This window comes from Thamnophis sirtalis, unplaced genomic scaffold (assembly GCF_051295495.1).
Source record: "Thamnophis sirtalis isolate CommonGarterSnake01/CBP01778 unplaced genomic scaffold, rThaSir2_p1.2 scaffold_16, whole genome shotgun sequence".
Classification (NCBI taxonomy): Eukaryota; Metazoa; Chordata; class Lepidosauria; order Squamata; family Natricidae; genus Thamnophis; species Thamnophis sirtalis.
Window position 1 is genome coordinate 2,958,912 of NW_028261396.1, and position 16,427 is coordinate 2,975,338.

Sequence of the window (16,427 nt, forward strand, 5' to 3'; positions counted from 1 at the left end):
ATCGCCTGCAATGATACCTTGCTATAACCGTGACCCGTCAAAACCGCGGTCCACTAAAGCGCGCCTGATCAAAGCGCGTGCGTGACGTCATCAGCAGCGCAACAAATAAAATTTAAAATAAATTAAATTAAAATTAAAATAAAATTAAAGCAAGCCGATTCATGTAAAGGTAAGAGTTAGGGTTAGGGTTAGGGTTAGGTTAAGGGTTAGGTTTAGGGTTACATTAAGCGTTAGGGTTAGGTTTAGGTTAAGGTTAAGGGTTAGCATTAGGTTTAGCGTTAGGTTAAGGGTTAGGTTTAGGGTTAGGTTAAGGGTTAGGCTTAGGGTTAGGTTTAGGGTTAGGTTTGGGGGGGTTAGGTTTAGATTTACGCATTAAGGGTTAGGGTTAGGGTTAAGTTTACCGCTCACAGCGTGCTGTTTTCGTCGCGCTGTGATGACGTCACGTACGCACTTTCGTCGAGCGCGCTTTAGTCTACCGCGGTTTTGTAGTGGAACCGCTATAACTACTTTCTATAAAGGTTAAACATGGCTGCCCAGTTGTTCACTTAACATTATATTAAAGGTATCTCTGGCTATTCATAGTAAAGAGGAAAATATAAATATATTTTGGTGCATTCTCTGCAATGGTATATCTGTACAAAAAATGTCAGTAGAGGTAGCTCCTATTTACTGAAGACTAATTTTCCCTATCTACTGCCTTGTTCAATGATGTTTCAACAAATGCTACTTCTTAAGACGCCAGTTGAATACCATCTTTTTCTTCTCCTCCCCCTCCATCCTTCTCTCTCACACAATTACCCCATTTCAGAATTTACAAGGAAACTCACTTCCGGTGTATGAAAAAGCAGCTATTTATTTTACTCCTAGAAATCAGTGGGAACCACTGAAAACTTGAAAAACCTGCTTCGTCCACTTTTTACCTCCTCCTCATACATCTTGTCATGTTTAATCTTTTGGGAATAAATAACAAGTTCCGCAGGGATAGTGAAGATGAAGGATCAAAAGGTTTTTTTTTATTTTCATTTTCTGGCTTGTCTGTTAAACCAAAGCGAGGCCACTGGCAAAGCATCGATCTCACCTCCAGCCCTAAAAAGGAAACATGAAATCTGTTCTGTAGTTTGCAGTTTCCCCTGCCTATCAATTGCGTGACCCGTCAAAAGCGCGTTCCACAAAAGCGCGGTCGACGAAATCGCGTATGTGACATCATCACAACGCGACGAAAAAGATCGAAAAATTGAAATAAAAATTAAATTACAGCAAGCCAATTCACATAAAGGTAAGGGTTAGGTTAAGGGTTAGGGTTAGGGTTAGGTTAAGGGTTAGGGTTAGAGCGTTAGCGTTACGTTTAGCGTTAGGTTAAGGGTTAGCGTTAGGTTTTTCGTTACGTTAAGGGTTAGGTTTAGGGTTAGGTTTAGGGTTAGGTTAAGGGTTAGGGTTAGGTTTAGGGTTAGGTTTGGGGGGGTTAGGGGAAGGTTTTAGCTTTATTTTTACATTTTTCGATCTTTTTCGATCTTTTTCATCGCGCTGTGATGACGTCACACACGCGCTTTCGTCGACCACGATTTTGTCGTCCGCGGTTTTGTGGTAGAACCATCAATTGACCATAACGTTAGTATTTGGATTCATGAAATGAGCTTTGTACCTGTATAGTACTTAGATTATAGAATTTGCAAAATATGCTCTGTGCTCTTTAACATTCTCTTATCAGAGTACAATCTAAATATTTTGCCAAATTCTTTCCTCTGGCACAAACAATTGAACTCCTTAACTTAATTATTTATAACTTCGTGCATAGTTACATGGAAGCAGATAATCGAATATAATCTGATCAACTTCAGAATAAATAGACAAAAAAAAAACCCTGTTCTATTTCTTACTCTGTGATAGAAGATTAATGTACCGTATATACTCAAGTATAAGCTGAGTTTTTCAGCCCACTTTTTGGGCTGAAAAAAGCCGCCTCGGCTTATACTCGAGTCAGTGAAAAATTTGCCCAAAATGGAGGAGAAAAAGGGGCGGGGCCATGCCGCTGGGTGACGCTCGTGAATGGCCCAGCGCCCCTGAGTTTCCCCTCCCTCTGTGTCAGTTTGCTGCGCAGCGCGCACCGCACCATCCCCCCTCCTCACGTTCTAATGTAATGCAGGGCTGTCTTACGATTCCCCTTCCTCCCCCTCCTGCCGCTCTGCAACGATGTCCCACCTCCTCCTCGTTATGGCAAGCAGCCACATAGCGATGTCCCACCTCCTACATTATTGGTATCTATTTTTATTTTTGAAATTTACCGGTAGCTGCTGCATTTCCCACCCTAGGCTTATACTCGAGTCAATAACTTTTCCAGTTTTTTGTGGTAAAATTAGGTGCCTCGGCTTATATTCGGCCCGGCCTGTACTCGAGTATATACGGTAGTTAAATCTTTCTTACCGTCATAGACCAGCAAAACATTGTTATACTGAATTTCCTGGAAATATAGTTAGAATATATCCAATCAGTACTGAGGATCTTTATCCAACTAAAGTTATAACAAGCAAAGTTATGTGATGATATGACACTTAACTTATTTTTGTAGGCTTAAAACCAGGGAGTAGAAGACAAAAAAACATTTTTTAAAGTTAATTCCAAATAGAGAGTTCTTTGTAAAGAAAGTGAACTTGACATGGCTCTCAGCTGCTTATGAAATTGATAAAACTAAGATTTTGTAAGTTTTGACATCTTTTAGAAATCGGATCCTTGAAAGGAACTGGTTATTTTTCCAAAAGATATTTATCTTTCATTATTTATTATTTGAGAACTTGAAATACGGGTTGTCCTCAACATACAACAGTTTGTTTAGTGACTGACCGAGATTACAACGGCACTGAAAAAAAAGCGACTGTTTTTCACACTTATGACAGTTGCAGCATCCATACGGGTCACATGATCAAAACTCGGATGCTTGGCAACCGGTTCATATTTATGACCGTTGCAGTGTCCTGGGGTCATGTGATCCCATTTTGCAACTTTCTGACAAGGTCAATGGGGGAAACCAGATTCACTTAATTGGATTACTAAATTAACAACTGCAATGATTCACTTAACCATTGTGGCGAGAAAAGTTGTAAAATGGAGCAAAACTCAAATGTCTCGCATAGCAACATAAATTTGGGGCTCAATTGTGATTGTATGTTAAATATATTTAACTGTATTTGAGTTTTTATTCTTGCTTACCAGGGAAATTCCTTTTTTTTTTTTCCAGACTCACATTTTGGAAACTATTATTAGAGCTATGCAAAGCACTAGTATTGCAGAATGTATTAGTTATTATGGAACACCTTTTGCTGGTGCATCAAAGGAGCTGCGTCCTTTACAAAGTTCACAGAGCTGCTTTGAAAGCTATCTCTAGTGCAGTGTTTCTCAACCTTGGCCACTTGAAGATGTCCGGACTTCAACTCCCAGAATTCCCCAGCCAGCGAATGCGAATGCTGGCTGGGGAATTCTGGGAGTTGAATTGATTATATTTCTATGCCGCCCTTTTCCCCTAAGGGGACTCAGGGCGGCTCACAATCCAAGTCAAGGGAGGGGGTACAGATAAGGAATAAAAAAGACGAACAGAACAATACACAATTTAAAAGCACACAACAACCATACCATTGAGGGGGGGGGGGACAAAAGCTCTTTAGCCCCAGGCCTGTCGGAACAGCCAGATTTTAAGGGCTTTGCGGAAGGCCTGGAGGGTGGTGAGGGTTTGAATCTCCACGGGGAGCTCGTTCCAGAGGGCCGGAGCAGCCACAGAGAAGGCTCTCCTCCGGGTAGTCGCCAGTCGGCATTGGCCGGCGGATGGAATTCGGAGGAGGCCTAATCTGTGGGATCTAATCGGTCTATTGGAGGTAATTGGCAGCAGGCGGTCTCTCAAGTACCCAGGTCCAATACCATGAAGTTGAAGTCCGGACATCTTCAAGTGGCCAAGGTTGAGAAACACTGCTCTAGTTGTTTCCATAGAGGAGGGAGGGAGAGAGACAGACAAAGCACATCCACTGGGATCCTCAAGGAAGCTATGTGGCTGCTTTAGTACTATATATAGTACTTCCAACAGCGGTACTTCATTTGCACAAACACGCTACTGCTCAGTAGTTTAAATGCTCAACCTTAATTATAGCATGGAGTGTTTTACATCAACTGGGGGGCCAGCCTATGAAAACCCTCCCTTAGTTCCTTGAGGTTCTACCACCAAATTCTGTGGCATCATGGCTGATATTCAGCAGTGCAGTTTTTGAAAATACAGAGCAGAAACTAAAGGACTCCAGGATGCAAACTTCTTTGGCGCAGTGGTTAAATGCAGCACTGTAGGCTACTGCTAGATCAGCAGGTCAGCGGTTCAAATCTCACCGGCTCAGGGTTGACTCAGCCTTCCATCCTTCCGAGGTGGGTAAAATGAGGACCCAGATTGTTGGGGGCAATATGCTGACTCTCTGTAAACCGCTTAGAGAGGCCTGAAAGGCCTATGAAGCGGTATATAAGTCTACTGCTGCTATTGCTATTGCTATTCTTCAAACCCACAAACCCAAAAACCGCATTAACAAAAAAGGGCCCATTTTGCAATTAAGAATTAACAACAGGACTTTGTTAGAGGATGTTAGACGGAAATAACGTTTTCGCCTCAAAAAGGTCTTTCAGAAGACTCCAATGTAGAAAAATATCTAACCCTTGACTTTAGAAAAAAGATCACACTGGATACTGATTCACCCAGTGTTGTTCTACACACACAGAACAACTTGCTGTGTGAAAGGGGAAAAAATATATATTTTATTTTAGCCAAAGTTCAATTATGAAATAAGTTTGTATCTTCCCACAGAAATTTCCATGTGTCCTGAAAACCTCTTGCTAGGAAACCAATCTAAAAGGCCTGGGACGCAGAGTAGCAAACATGGGTGTGCAATTTTTCATAAACCTGGATATTTGTAATAATTGTAATAATTATTTTTCTATGGTATGTAATTTCCATTCTGGGCCAACTTGAAAATACTGGAAACTTGTATTGCCCTTTGTCTTCTTTAACAGGTTTCAATCTTATTGTCACATCAGTTTTCTTCTTTCTTTTTTAAAATATTTTTTTCTTTGGCATCGATTCAAGTTGAGTCCCTGGGATCATTGTCTAGTTCCACTACAGTAATTTGATGGGCAGTTCCGCTCACCTTGGCTTTTCTGTTTCCATTGCACATACTTCAGGGGTGGGTTTCTCGCCCCGTTCCAACTGGTTCGGTTGGAACGGGCCGGGCGGCGTCCTTGTGCACGCGCGCGGTGCACGCATGCGTACTAGCGTCTATGCGATGCTCCAGCTGCTCCTGGAGGATCGCGCAGGCGCTGTATGCGTCCTGCGCATGCGTGGAAGCGCAAAACCGGGTAAGGAACGCGGGCGGGCGGGTGGGCCCTTCGCCGTTCCCGGAAGTTACTTACTTCCGGGTTCGCCGACCAACCGGTTCGCAGGGACTGCCGCGAACCGGTTGAAACCCACCCCTGAGATACTTGTAAAATCTGTCCCTCTATGGCAGAAGTTTCAAACATTGTTTAGAACAGTGCATATCATAATTGCATCCAAACTCAAGGTTTCACTACATTTGTTTTTGTTTTGTTTTGTTCTGCTATATATATATAATTTCATGTCCTTTTGCGTTTCATGATTATTGATTCTGTCTCGTTTTCTCCTACCTATGATCTTAACAATGGCAAAAAGGTACAATCGTATATAAAAATACTATTGAAGCCAAACCTCAAATACGTTTGCTAGCGCTGCAAAAATATTCTACAGGTACTGAATGGAAACCAGCAACACAGTCACTAAAGTTAATATGTTAGTCAGTGCAAAAATATGAATGTGGAAGTCAGTACACATTTGGATACACATTAAAGGGACTTTTTCTTAGTTGAATGTGGAAACAGTTATGTATTTTTCCCCTCCAGTATCTGCTTTTTTAAGAGGAAAATATGCTTCAGAAGTGGATAGTTGCAGTATTTCCTCAAATTGCCTTCCCCAATTCAAAATATAAAGACCTTATCCATGGATTTCATTTTTATTATTCCAATCTCTCTATATTTTAAAAAACAAATTGTTATTTTTGAACAGATCCATACAATTAGGTCTTGGTGTATGGTAATTTAATATACCACTGTGTTAGTTTACACTGTGATGTGATATTTTAATAATTACTCATTTCTAGTTTTGTCTTGGAGATGCTACAATTATGTAGCATACTGCTATGTTTTAAAGGTGTTTTTAACTTACCTATAAATGTTTTTCTAATTTGCAAATTTCAAATCTGATTAAACAATAGCAAAAAAAGGGTCTTGTTTTCTCTATATCATAATTGTTACATTGATTTAAATATAATGCCTTACAAATAAGCTGTAATGTCTAATTGATAAGTCACTAGAAAATAGCAAGAAATCTCTTAATTTCTATATTGCAGAAATACAGGTGATCTTTGTAGCATCCCCATGATCATGTGATCAGAATTCAGGTCGAGGAATACCTGTGTATAGTGAATGGTGCCCCCAAAATAAAAATTTTGAGATGTGATTTCCATAAAAATAGTTGTGAAATACAAATTGATAATTGACACTTGAGATTTAATAAATAATAAATTAATCTGGTTCCAGCTGAGACACCTAATTTATAGTTCTAAATGCTACATCCTGATCTGTGAATGAAAAAGAATAGATTGTGAAAAAGATTAGCATTTAAGCCTGATGATGTTTCCATACAAATTGACCCTTTAAATTTAATGGTGCTTTTCCAGAATAATCCAGATGGGAAGGGGTAATCTTATGCTTGATAATAGCAAATAACAAAGCTGCACAACAGATAGTCAAGATGTTTCGGTGAAATCGTGAAAAAAAAGGTTGAAAACTTGGCTCAAGCACTTTTAATGAAAAATATATACATATTTCTCTTGATAAACATTTACAAAGTAATGCATGATGATTTGATTTTATGAGGCCAGCATCATTGGCCATGCACTTGAGAGTTGAACCTACAATCTTGTTTCCCCACCCTTGATTTTCATTTATTTATTTATTTATTAGACTTATATACCGCTTCATAGGGCTTTCAGCCCTCTCTAAGCGGTTTACAGAGTCAGCATATCGCCCCCACAGTCTGGGTCCTCATTTTACCCACCTCGGAAGGATGGAAGGCTGAGTCAATCTTGAGCCGGTGAGATTTGAACTGCTGAACTGCAGATAACAGTCAGCTGAAGTGGCCTGCAGTACTGCACCCTAACCACTGCGCCACCTCGGCTCATGACGTGTCAATCCCATTTTAATGCTGTTGGCACAGCATTCTTTCAAGATAAGTGGTAGAGGTAAGAGCCCCAGCTGTAATTTCTGAAGGGGAACCCAGATAACAGGTTCTTTTGCTCCTTAGGATGTTCTTCTACACCTAAGTTAAAATCTGGGGAGCTGTGATGATCCACTACTCCCGTTCTTAGCTATGACGACATGGGTTAATTTTAGATGGGTTACAACTCTCTGTTGAGCTTGCATGTAGTTGTACAACTAAATGGCAAGTTGGAGAAAGATTTGGGGGATCTTGCTAACGTTTCGTCTTGATTTTTAAATTGCTGAAGTGAACACATCATTGTGCCTTATTACCTGTTCACTGGGCTTCTCCAAAGCACCTGAGGGCAGGATGAGAAGATGGAAACCTGTTCTGACCCCCCCTTCTTCGCTCGTTCACAGACGACAGTCAGACAGACTTAAAAGGAAATAACTTTATCAGTCCTGGCTCACGCTGGCTGCGAGCCCAAAAATAAACATAAATAATGTCTCTGGCAAAAAGGTTACGCAGCAGAATGAAAAAACAAAGAGCTATTACAGCAACACCAGGTTTACAGAAAGAAAGCAAATCACTTATCCAAGTGCCTCTCACAAACAAACCACGACCGATGAACGACGAACCACGAACGAGTGAACGTTGACTTCTGCAACCAGGGCGTGGCACCATCAGTCCTTTTATCTCCAGAAGACGACACTAACGAGCCCCAGCTGCATTGTTATTCCTGCACCCCGACTCAACTCACAGCAAACTTCTGCTGAGTCACAACAGAAACCTATCAAGGAGAGATTCAACTTAGAAATGAGAAATTTCCTGACAGAACAATTAACCAGTGGCTTGCCTCCAGAACCTGTGGCGGTTTTTAAGAGATTGGACAGCCATTTGCCTGGAATGGTACAGGGTTTCCTGTTTAACCAAGCAGTTTGGAGTAGAAGAGCTCCACAATCCCCTCCAACTCCATTTTGTTATTTGCCTCTTGTGGCAAACAGTGAGGCAAAGGATGAGGTTCAGATAAAGCAATGGTTGGATGCAGAGTTCTATACTCCCCATTGGTCAGCATACAGGATTGTGGGTGATACTGAGCATTGAGATGGCAAGTATCTTCCACTCTGGCCTATGGAAATATTTACGGTATGTCCTTTGTTGAGGAAAGGGAGAGACAGGAAAAAAGGGGGAGGCAAAACGGTGATATGTGCATCAGATGTTGACTCAAAACTCTGTGGTTAGTCTAGTGATAGACTATAATCTTCTAAAACACACACTCCTTACAGTTCTATTCTCAATCTTGATGTTGAGCTGAGGCTCGACATTACTATTACTTTGTTCTATCTGCATATGCTGGCCTAGACCGGCTGAGAATTGATTCCCCCCAAACTAGCAGTGAACAAGTAGAGAAATTCACATGGCTGGTTACAATACAGGTTAGTCCTTGACTTACAACAGTTCATTCAGTGACCATATGAAGTTACGACAGCACTGAAAAGAGAGACTTACGATCGTTTTTCACATGACTGTTGCAGCATCCCCATGGTCATGTGGTCAAAATTAAGCCGCTTGTGTTTATGACAGTTGCAGTATCCCAGGGTCACGTGATTTACCTTTTGCAATCTTCTGACAAGGAAAGTCGCTGGGAAAGTCTGATTCATTTAAACAACTTTGGCAAGAAAAGTCGTAAAACGGGGCAAAACTCAACAAATGTCACACTTAGCAACAGAAATGTTGGGCTCACTTGTGGCTGTAAGTTGAGGACTACCTGAACATGATATGTCTTAGCTTAATCTTAAACTTGCAAGGTGGAGAAGCTTTTGTTAAGTTGAAAATTGTGAGCTTGAAAGTAAGATTTTCCATCTGTACTCTCAAAATAGGATCTACACCAGAGGTGGTATTCAGTCAGTCCTGACAGGAATGGGAATTTTGCGGTATCCTTTCCCTGCGATGCTCACAAAGCCACGGCCACAGAACCTGTAGTAAACTTTTTTTGAATCCCACCACTGATCTACACCTGCAATTTTCTCTTTCCCTTGGGGCAGCAATGAATGTCTTATAATTCTGCCATGCCTCTGTCTGCCTGGTGGGACTCCTTCACCATTCCTACAACTGTTGTGCATAGTGGCCATAAGATTCCGTTCAGGGGTCATTTTGTTATTTTGAAAAGAGCTCACTTCAATTCATTTTTTTAAAAGCCTGCTTTAGTTCAGAGCTTAGTTTGAGATTAGAGTTGTAGTATTGCATGGAAGCCGAGGTGGCGCAGTGGTTAGGGGTGCAGTACTGCAGGCCACTTCAGCTGACTGTTATCTGCAGTTCAGCGGTTCTAATCTCACCAGCTCAAGGTTGACTCAGCCTTCCATCCTTCCGAGGTGGGTGAAATGAGGACCCAGATTGTTGGGGGCGATATGCTGACTCTGTAAACCGCTTAGAGAGGGCTGAAAGCCCTATGAAGCGGTATATAAGTCTAACTGCTATTGCTATTGCTATTGCTAGTTCAGGAAAAACAAAAAAAAACATCTAAAATTTCTTTTCCCAATAAAATGAGATTCAACGTTTAGAGTAAGACAGTTTTGAAGGGGTCACAAGTTTCATATATTAGAAATACAAGTAAAGGAACTTTGGAACTGGCAACCTTTAAACTGTGATTGTTTAATGAAAAGTCCCCATAATGTTCTTTTGGGGCAGGAATTGATGATTCTGGAGCCATCTTTGCAGATTCTGTAGAAATACAGTATTAGATTTTAGAAAAATTTGAAAAAAAAATGGTTTTGCCTTCTTAATTCTCCAACAAACCTTGCCAGACATCATCTAGACCGGCAAATTGTATTTCAATGAAAGACAAATAATTTTCCTTGCCATAATCATCCTAAGCATTTCTGGATCGGCTTACTATAGTGTTCTTTCCTCTATAATCTTGCTTACTCTTTAATAAGGCATTGAGAGAAATGGATCTAAGAGTCTGGTGGACTGGTTGAGTTGAGAACATTTTCTTAGAACGTGCTAATGTTTTACAGACAGTAATTTGGAAATTTCAATTTCAGCAGTCCTTAAAAACATTGTGTGTGACAATTGGGAATTAAATTATGTTACAGCAAGGATGCTGAAGTTCTGTCAAGGATTTTATACAATATTCAGATTACTTGCTGGTTCTAGGTTACAGCTTAAGCTTTTCTACTTACTTAACCTTCTCCACAATCCTCCTCCAAACAAAACAGCACCTTTTTGTCCACTCAGTAGATGCCTCTGGGGCCATAAAAAGGGTCCAAATAGTCACATGCAAGCTATATTTTTCACTTCCTTTCATTACTGCATACTTTCCTTGTTTATTTACGCATATCCTTATCTCTGGATAAAGGTATCATGCAATGCGATGTAATTTAAAGTTCTGGTTGTGTTGCCTGCATGTACATATTCTGTATGATTAAAAGGCAGGTATTTTAGTCACTTTTAAAATTATCTGTTCTGGCTGTTTTAAAGGTGTCCTATGTCTACTGGTACCTCCTGAACGGCAACTATATTCATCTACTTTAAAACAAACCTGTCTCAAAAAACCCTGTAATACTTTATTGTGTTTACTTGCCTGAAACTCTGGTGTGCAGGTAGTTTGAATTCTTATTTAGCTATGGCAAACGATTGCTAGCTATTTGGCAAATAGTTTGTGTCAATCAGCATCAATTCCTCTAAAACCCATGTACCATGTGGGTACTTGAGAGACCGCCTACTGCCAATTACCTCCACGCGACCTATTAGATCTCATCGATTAGGCCTCCTCCGAGTTCCATCTGCCGGTCAATGCCGACTGGCAACTACGCGGAGGAGAGCCTTCTCGGTGGCAGCTCCGACCCTATGGAACGATCTCCCCGTGGAGATTCGTACCCTCACCACCCTCCAGACCTTCCGCACAGCCCTCAGAATCTGGCTATCCCGTCAGGCCTGGGGCTAAGATTGTAACCCGCCCGAATGGTATGAATGTTGTGTTTTTTAAATTATGTATTGTCTTATATGTCAAAAGTTTGTCTCCCCCTCCTCTTGGGTTGTGAGCCGCCCTGAGTCCCCCCAGGGAAAAGGGCGGCATATAATTAACTTCAAATCCAAATCCAAACAAATGTTTATGGAGATTTTGTAAAACCCTTGAGAAGGAAATGAATATCTGCAAGCCAAACTCTCTGCCATCTTTACTAATGCCAGTATAAGAAAAGTACGGGAGCTAATTAATCAATCTTAAGCATTTTCATATTAACTGTAAAATAGCTGATAAACATAGTGTGGGAGGAGTTTGGCTTATGTAATTTAACACCATTGATTAGAAGTCAAACTCATTCAGATGCATGTAAAATTCTGATGCTATTTAAGGACAAAAATCTACTTTCCGTAGAGGAAGAATTAGAGAAGCTTGTGGTGTATTCGTATAACATGCTTGTTTTGCGTTAATTGGACCATGGTTTAAATAATGCTGAGTCAAAGCACCTAATGGTATTGCTACTTGCTAGTAATAGTCTGTTGTATGATTTGTTGTTTATAGCCTACCTTTATTATTTTTAAAGGCAGTGAATGTTACACCATAGCAGTGGTGGGTTTCAAAAATTGTTCGAACCTACTCTGTGGGTGTGGTCTCCTTTGTGGGAGTGGCTTGCTGCCCATGTGACCGGATGGGAGTGGCTTGCCACCCATGTGACCGGATATGAAGATGCCGACGACACTTGTCAGAACCACCTTAAATTACCCCCCCCCCCCACAGCACTGGCATGCATAAGAATATGATGTAAACTTGTTTGTTAAAAGGCATCTTTGGTTTGCGTTAAAACAACTTCAACACACGCAATGTTCTGATTGCCCCACAAACGCAGTAGTCATCCTTACCTTTCACAGAGGCACCGAGTTTTATAAATAGGAGCATGATAGTGTAGAATAATCATATCCAAGGACCAGTGGTGGGTTTCAAAAAGGTTTGGAACCTCTTCTGTAGGTGTGGCCTGCTTTCCGGGTCCACTGGTGGAACCTCTTCTAACCGGTTCGGTAGATTTGACGAACCGGTTCTACCGAATAGGTGCAAACTGGTAGGAACCCACCTCTGCACCATAGCCTCTGCTTCCTACTTTCCAACAACCCTGCGAGGTGTGTTGGGCTGAGAGAGAGGGACTGGCCCAAAGTTACCTAACTGTCTTTTATAAATGCTTTAAAGTCTCTTGTTTTCTAGCCTTCTGTCTTAGACTAAACTGGTTTTTCCCCCTAGAATTTGAATCTAGCCTCAAAAGACTTTTTTCACTGCCAGAGTTTAAATTAGATCTCTGTATATTTGATTCTATATACAAATGAAGTAATTCTAAGTCATGGTTTTACAGTTAGCATTACAGATGACTTACAGGGACTATTAGTAAGTGACATATACTCTTAGTCCTGCAGCCAGCTTCTGATGATAGCCGTTAACCTTACCCTTCTTTTAACTTGTTTATTAAGTCAAGTCGCCTTCAAGGTGAGCTCACCTCCTGGGAACTTAACAAACACACCCATGTAACCTTCTTGGCAACAGCAACAGAAATATGGAAATAACTGGCTGATAACCTGGCATTGCCCCGGTATTTATTTACCCCAAATGTCAAGTGGCAACGCAAATACGGAATGGGCTGTCCTGCCTCCTTCCATTAACGTCACCGCAACTCCCGAAGAGGCAATGGCAAGAGCGATTTCTCCCTGAGCCCTGATTTCAGAGACAATTAAATTAGTTAAAAATGTTTTCCCTGTGGCCCCCAGAGGCGTCAAGAAAAATGATACCACCTTGTTGTTCTGCTAGCTGATCCGTGATCATTTGGTATGCTTTTTCCTGATTTAGAAGTGGCTGCTTGTCCATGATATATGCACTAACAGCCCCATAGGCTGTATCTTAACAGAACTTGAATCCAAAATGCACACTATCTGTCAGGCCTGCAGAGGTTCCTTTAAGAATCTTTTGCCTGCCACACACTCATTAAGAGGAGGGTGGGGGAATAGCAAGGGGGTAGAATATGTTGTTTTCAAAATAAAAAATTCCTTTCTAGAAGCTAAAGGTCATCTTTTGTCTCCGCACCTTTGCACGTGACCGGAAGCAGTTGGGCGTAGGTCAGAGGTGGGTTCCTACCAGTTCGCACCTATTCGGTAGAACCGGTTCGTCAAATCTACCGAACCAGTTGGAAGAGGTTCCACCAGTGGACCCGGAAAGCAGGCCACACCTACAGAAGAGGTTCCAGAATTTTTTGAAACCCACCACTGGTCCTTGGATAGGATTACTCTACACTATCATGCTCCTATTTATGAAACTCAGTGCCTCTGTGAAAGGTAAGGATGACTACTGCGTTTGTGGTGCAATCAGAACATTGCGTGTGTTGAAGTTGTTTTAACGCAAACCAAAGATGCCTTTTAAAAAACAAGTTGACATCCTATTCTTATGCATGCCAGTGCTGTGTGTGAGGTAATTTAAGGTGGTTCTGACAAGTGTCGTCGGCATCTTCATATCCGGTCACATGGGCGGCAAGCCACGCCCACAAAGGAGGCCACACGCACAGAATAGGTTCGAACAATTTTTGAAACCCACCACTGGCGTAGGTGCTAGCGAGGAAGAAGAAGATTGGACCATGTGATGGATTGTGGGTGTGGGGACAAGATCATGAACTTTTAACTGGGTGGGATTCTGATGTAATTTCCAGAATTGGGATTTCACAGATGTGCTAAGATGTCTGATTTATTAAATTGGAACGTTAAGGATCGTTTTGCCTTGGACTCTGATTTAATTCTACATGATAATTATTCTTTCCTGGATGGACCCAGTTTGGTCTAGTGGTTAAGGCTAGAAATTGGGAGACACTGAGTTCTAGTCCCAACCTAGGCACATATCATATTGTTTGGAATATAAGACGCAACCTTTTCCCTCAAAAAAGAGGCTGAAAATCTGGGTGCATCTTATATACTGAATACAGCATTTTTGCCTCCCAAAACTCCGCCCCATCACCAAAATGGCTGTGCATAGCTTTTAGAAGGCTTTCAGAGAGCTCCTGGGGAGCGCAGAAATAAGTGAAAAATGGCCCATATTTCCCCCCCCCCCCCAGCAGCACTCTATACATTTCCCAAAGGCTATCCATGCCCCTTTTGGGACAAAAAATGGGCCAGTTTTCACAAAAAATGGTCTATTTTTCGCTTGTTTTTGGCCCCCCTACCTTCCAGGACTACTCTACAAGCTTCCTAAGGGCTATTAATGTCCTTTTAAAAAAACAGGCCCGTTTGGGCAAAAAACGGGCCGTTTTTGGGAGGTTTGCAGAGTACAAACCCTTTTTTTTTAAATTGTCCTCTTCAAAATCTTGCTGCGTCTTATACTCCATTGTGTCTTATACTCCGAAAAATATGGTAAGTGATAGGTAGGTGATTTTGGGTTAGTAAATTCCTCAGCCCTAGGAAGCAGGCAAGCACAGGTCATTTCTGAAAAACTTTGACAAAAAGCTGCAGGGACTAATCCAAGCAGTCACTAGGAGTCAAAAACTGACTCAAAACTGACTCGAGTGTATACACACTCTTTCCTGGATCTGGATGTCTGATCTGGAGTTGAACACACCTGTTGACTATGGTATATCGGACAATCTCAGCAGTTATTGCAGAAGAGGATGACAAAATGGATATGAATAGTATGTGGAGCCAATGATATTTGATAAGGCAAGGCCACTTAGTGGAAAAGTGTGGAAATAAAAAAAGCAGCATGGAAACTTATCGAAAGTTGCATTTGGAGCAGTACGTATCCTGAACCACCAGGACAGCTGAAGGCAGATTAGCAAAGTAATTAATCCTTCCTCTTTAAAGTTTCAACTGAGTGTACACATTTGTCAGAAAATTAACACACAAAAGATGAATTAGATGCTACTAATTATAGGATTTCAGGCTTATCTATATATATAAAAGCCAAATACCACTCACTCATCACAAAATCTCCAGAACCGTAAAGCCTACAAACTTGAAATTTGGCACGTATGTTCTTCTTGGCTTCTAGGTGCTCGCTAAGAAAGGATTTTTTGAAATGAACATCAGATCATTAGTATTTCTTTGCAGTAATTAACAAGCTCTGATGCTAAGGAGTTCTACTTCCCCTCCTCACCTGAAAAGAACTCTGTTCCAACTGCCAGAACTGTCAGTTCAAACTGGCAGACTTTCCACTCTTTTCACTCAGGAGCAGTCTGGGGCTCCTTACAGTACTAAACGTCGGTACCTCACCACAATGTCTATGCCTTCCACCTATGGAACTGCTTGCAGGAGCGATATTCCCTTATGTATTTCAATCACCAACCACCATTGAGCCAACGGATTTAAGGAGCATCTCATACACTAGCCGAGTACTCGGTTCATATTCCTGTAATCATCTTCCACAAACAACTGACCATTTTCTTCCATCTCGTTACGAAAACCCAACAATGTGGTTAATAGTTCAAATAGTTAATTTGAAAAAAAAAAGTTTCCAATTTAAATGCAAAAAGCATGTTAGGTAAACCTGAGTTTACCTAACCGGACTACCAAATTCTCTGCATCCTGTTGAATCTTTTGTTTGTTTGTTGGATTTATGTGATTATATTTTAACAGCATGCATTTCAATCTAAGCCGCCTACACAATCTGCATGCTCGTTTTTGAAACCTGCCTGTAGAGCATCCAGGTCATTATTGTCCCTTTTTTTTTTTTTTGGAAAAAGCACCTTTCTTGGTGTTGCTGTTTTCTTTTGAAAGGTGCTCGCTAAGAAAGGATTTTTTGAAATGAACATCAGATCATTAGTATTTCTTTGCAGTAATTAACAAGCTCTGATGCTAAGGAGTTCTACTTCCCCTCCTCACCTGAAAAGAACTCTGTTCCAACTGCCAGTTGCCTCACATTCCGTTACCTCAGTTCAAACTGGCAGACTTTCCACTCTTTTCACTCAGGAGCAACTGACGATTTTCTTCCATCTTGTTATGAAAATCTGCCTGTAGTGCATCCAGGTCATTATTGTCCCTTTTTTTGGAAAAAAGCACCTTTCTTGGTGTTGCTCTTTTCTTTTAAAACGTTTTGCTTCTCATCCCAGAAACAAAACTTTTCAAAGAAGACATCAAGGAAAAGCCAGTTGCTTTTTGGAAAAAAAAAAAAGCCCCT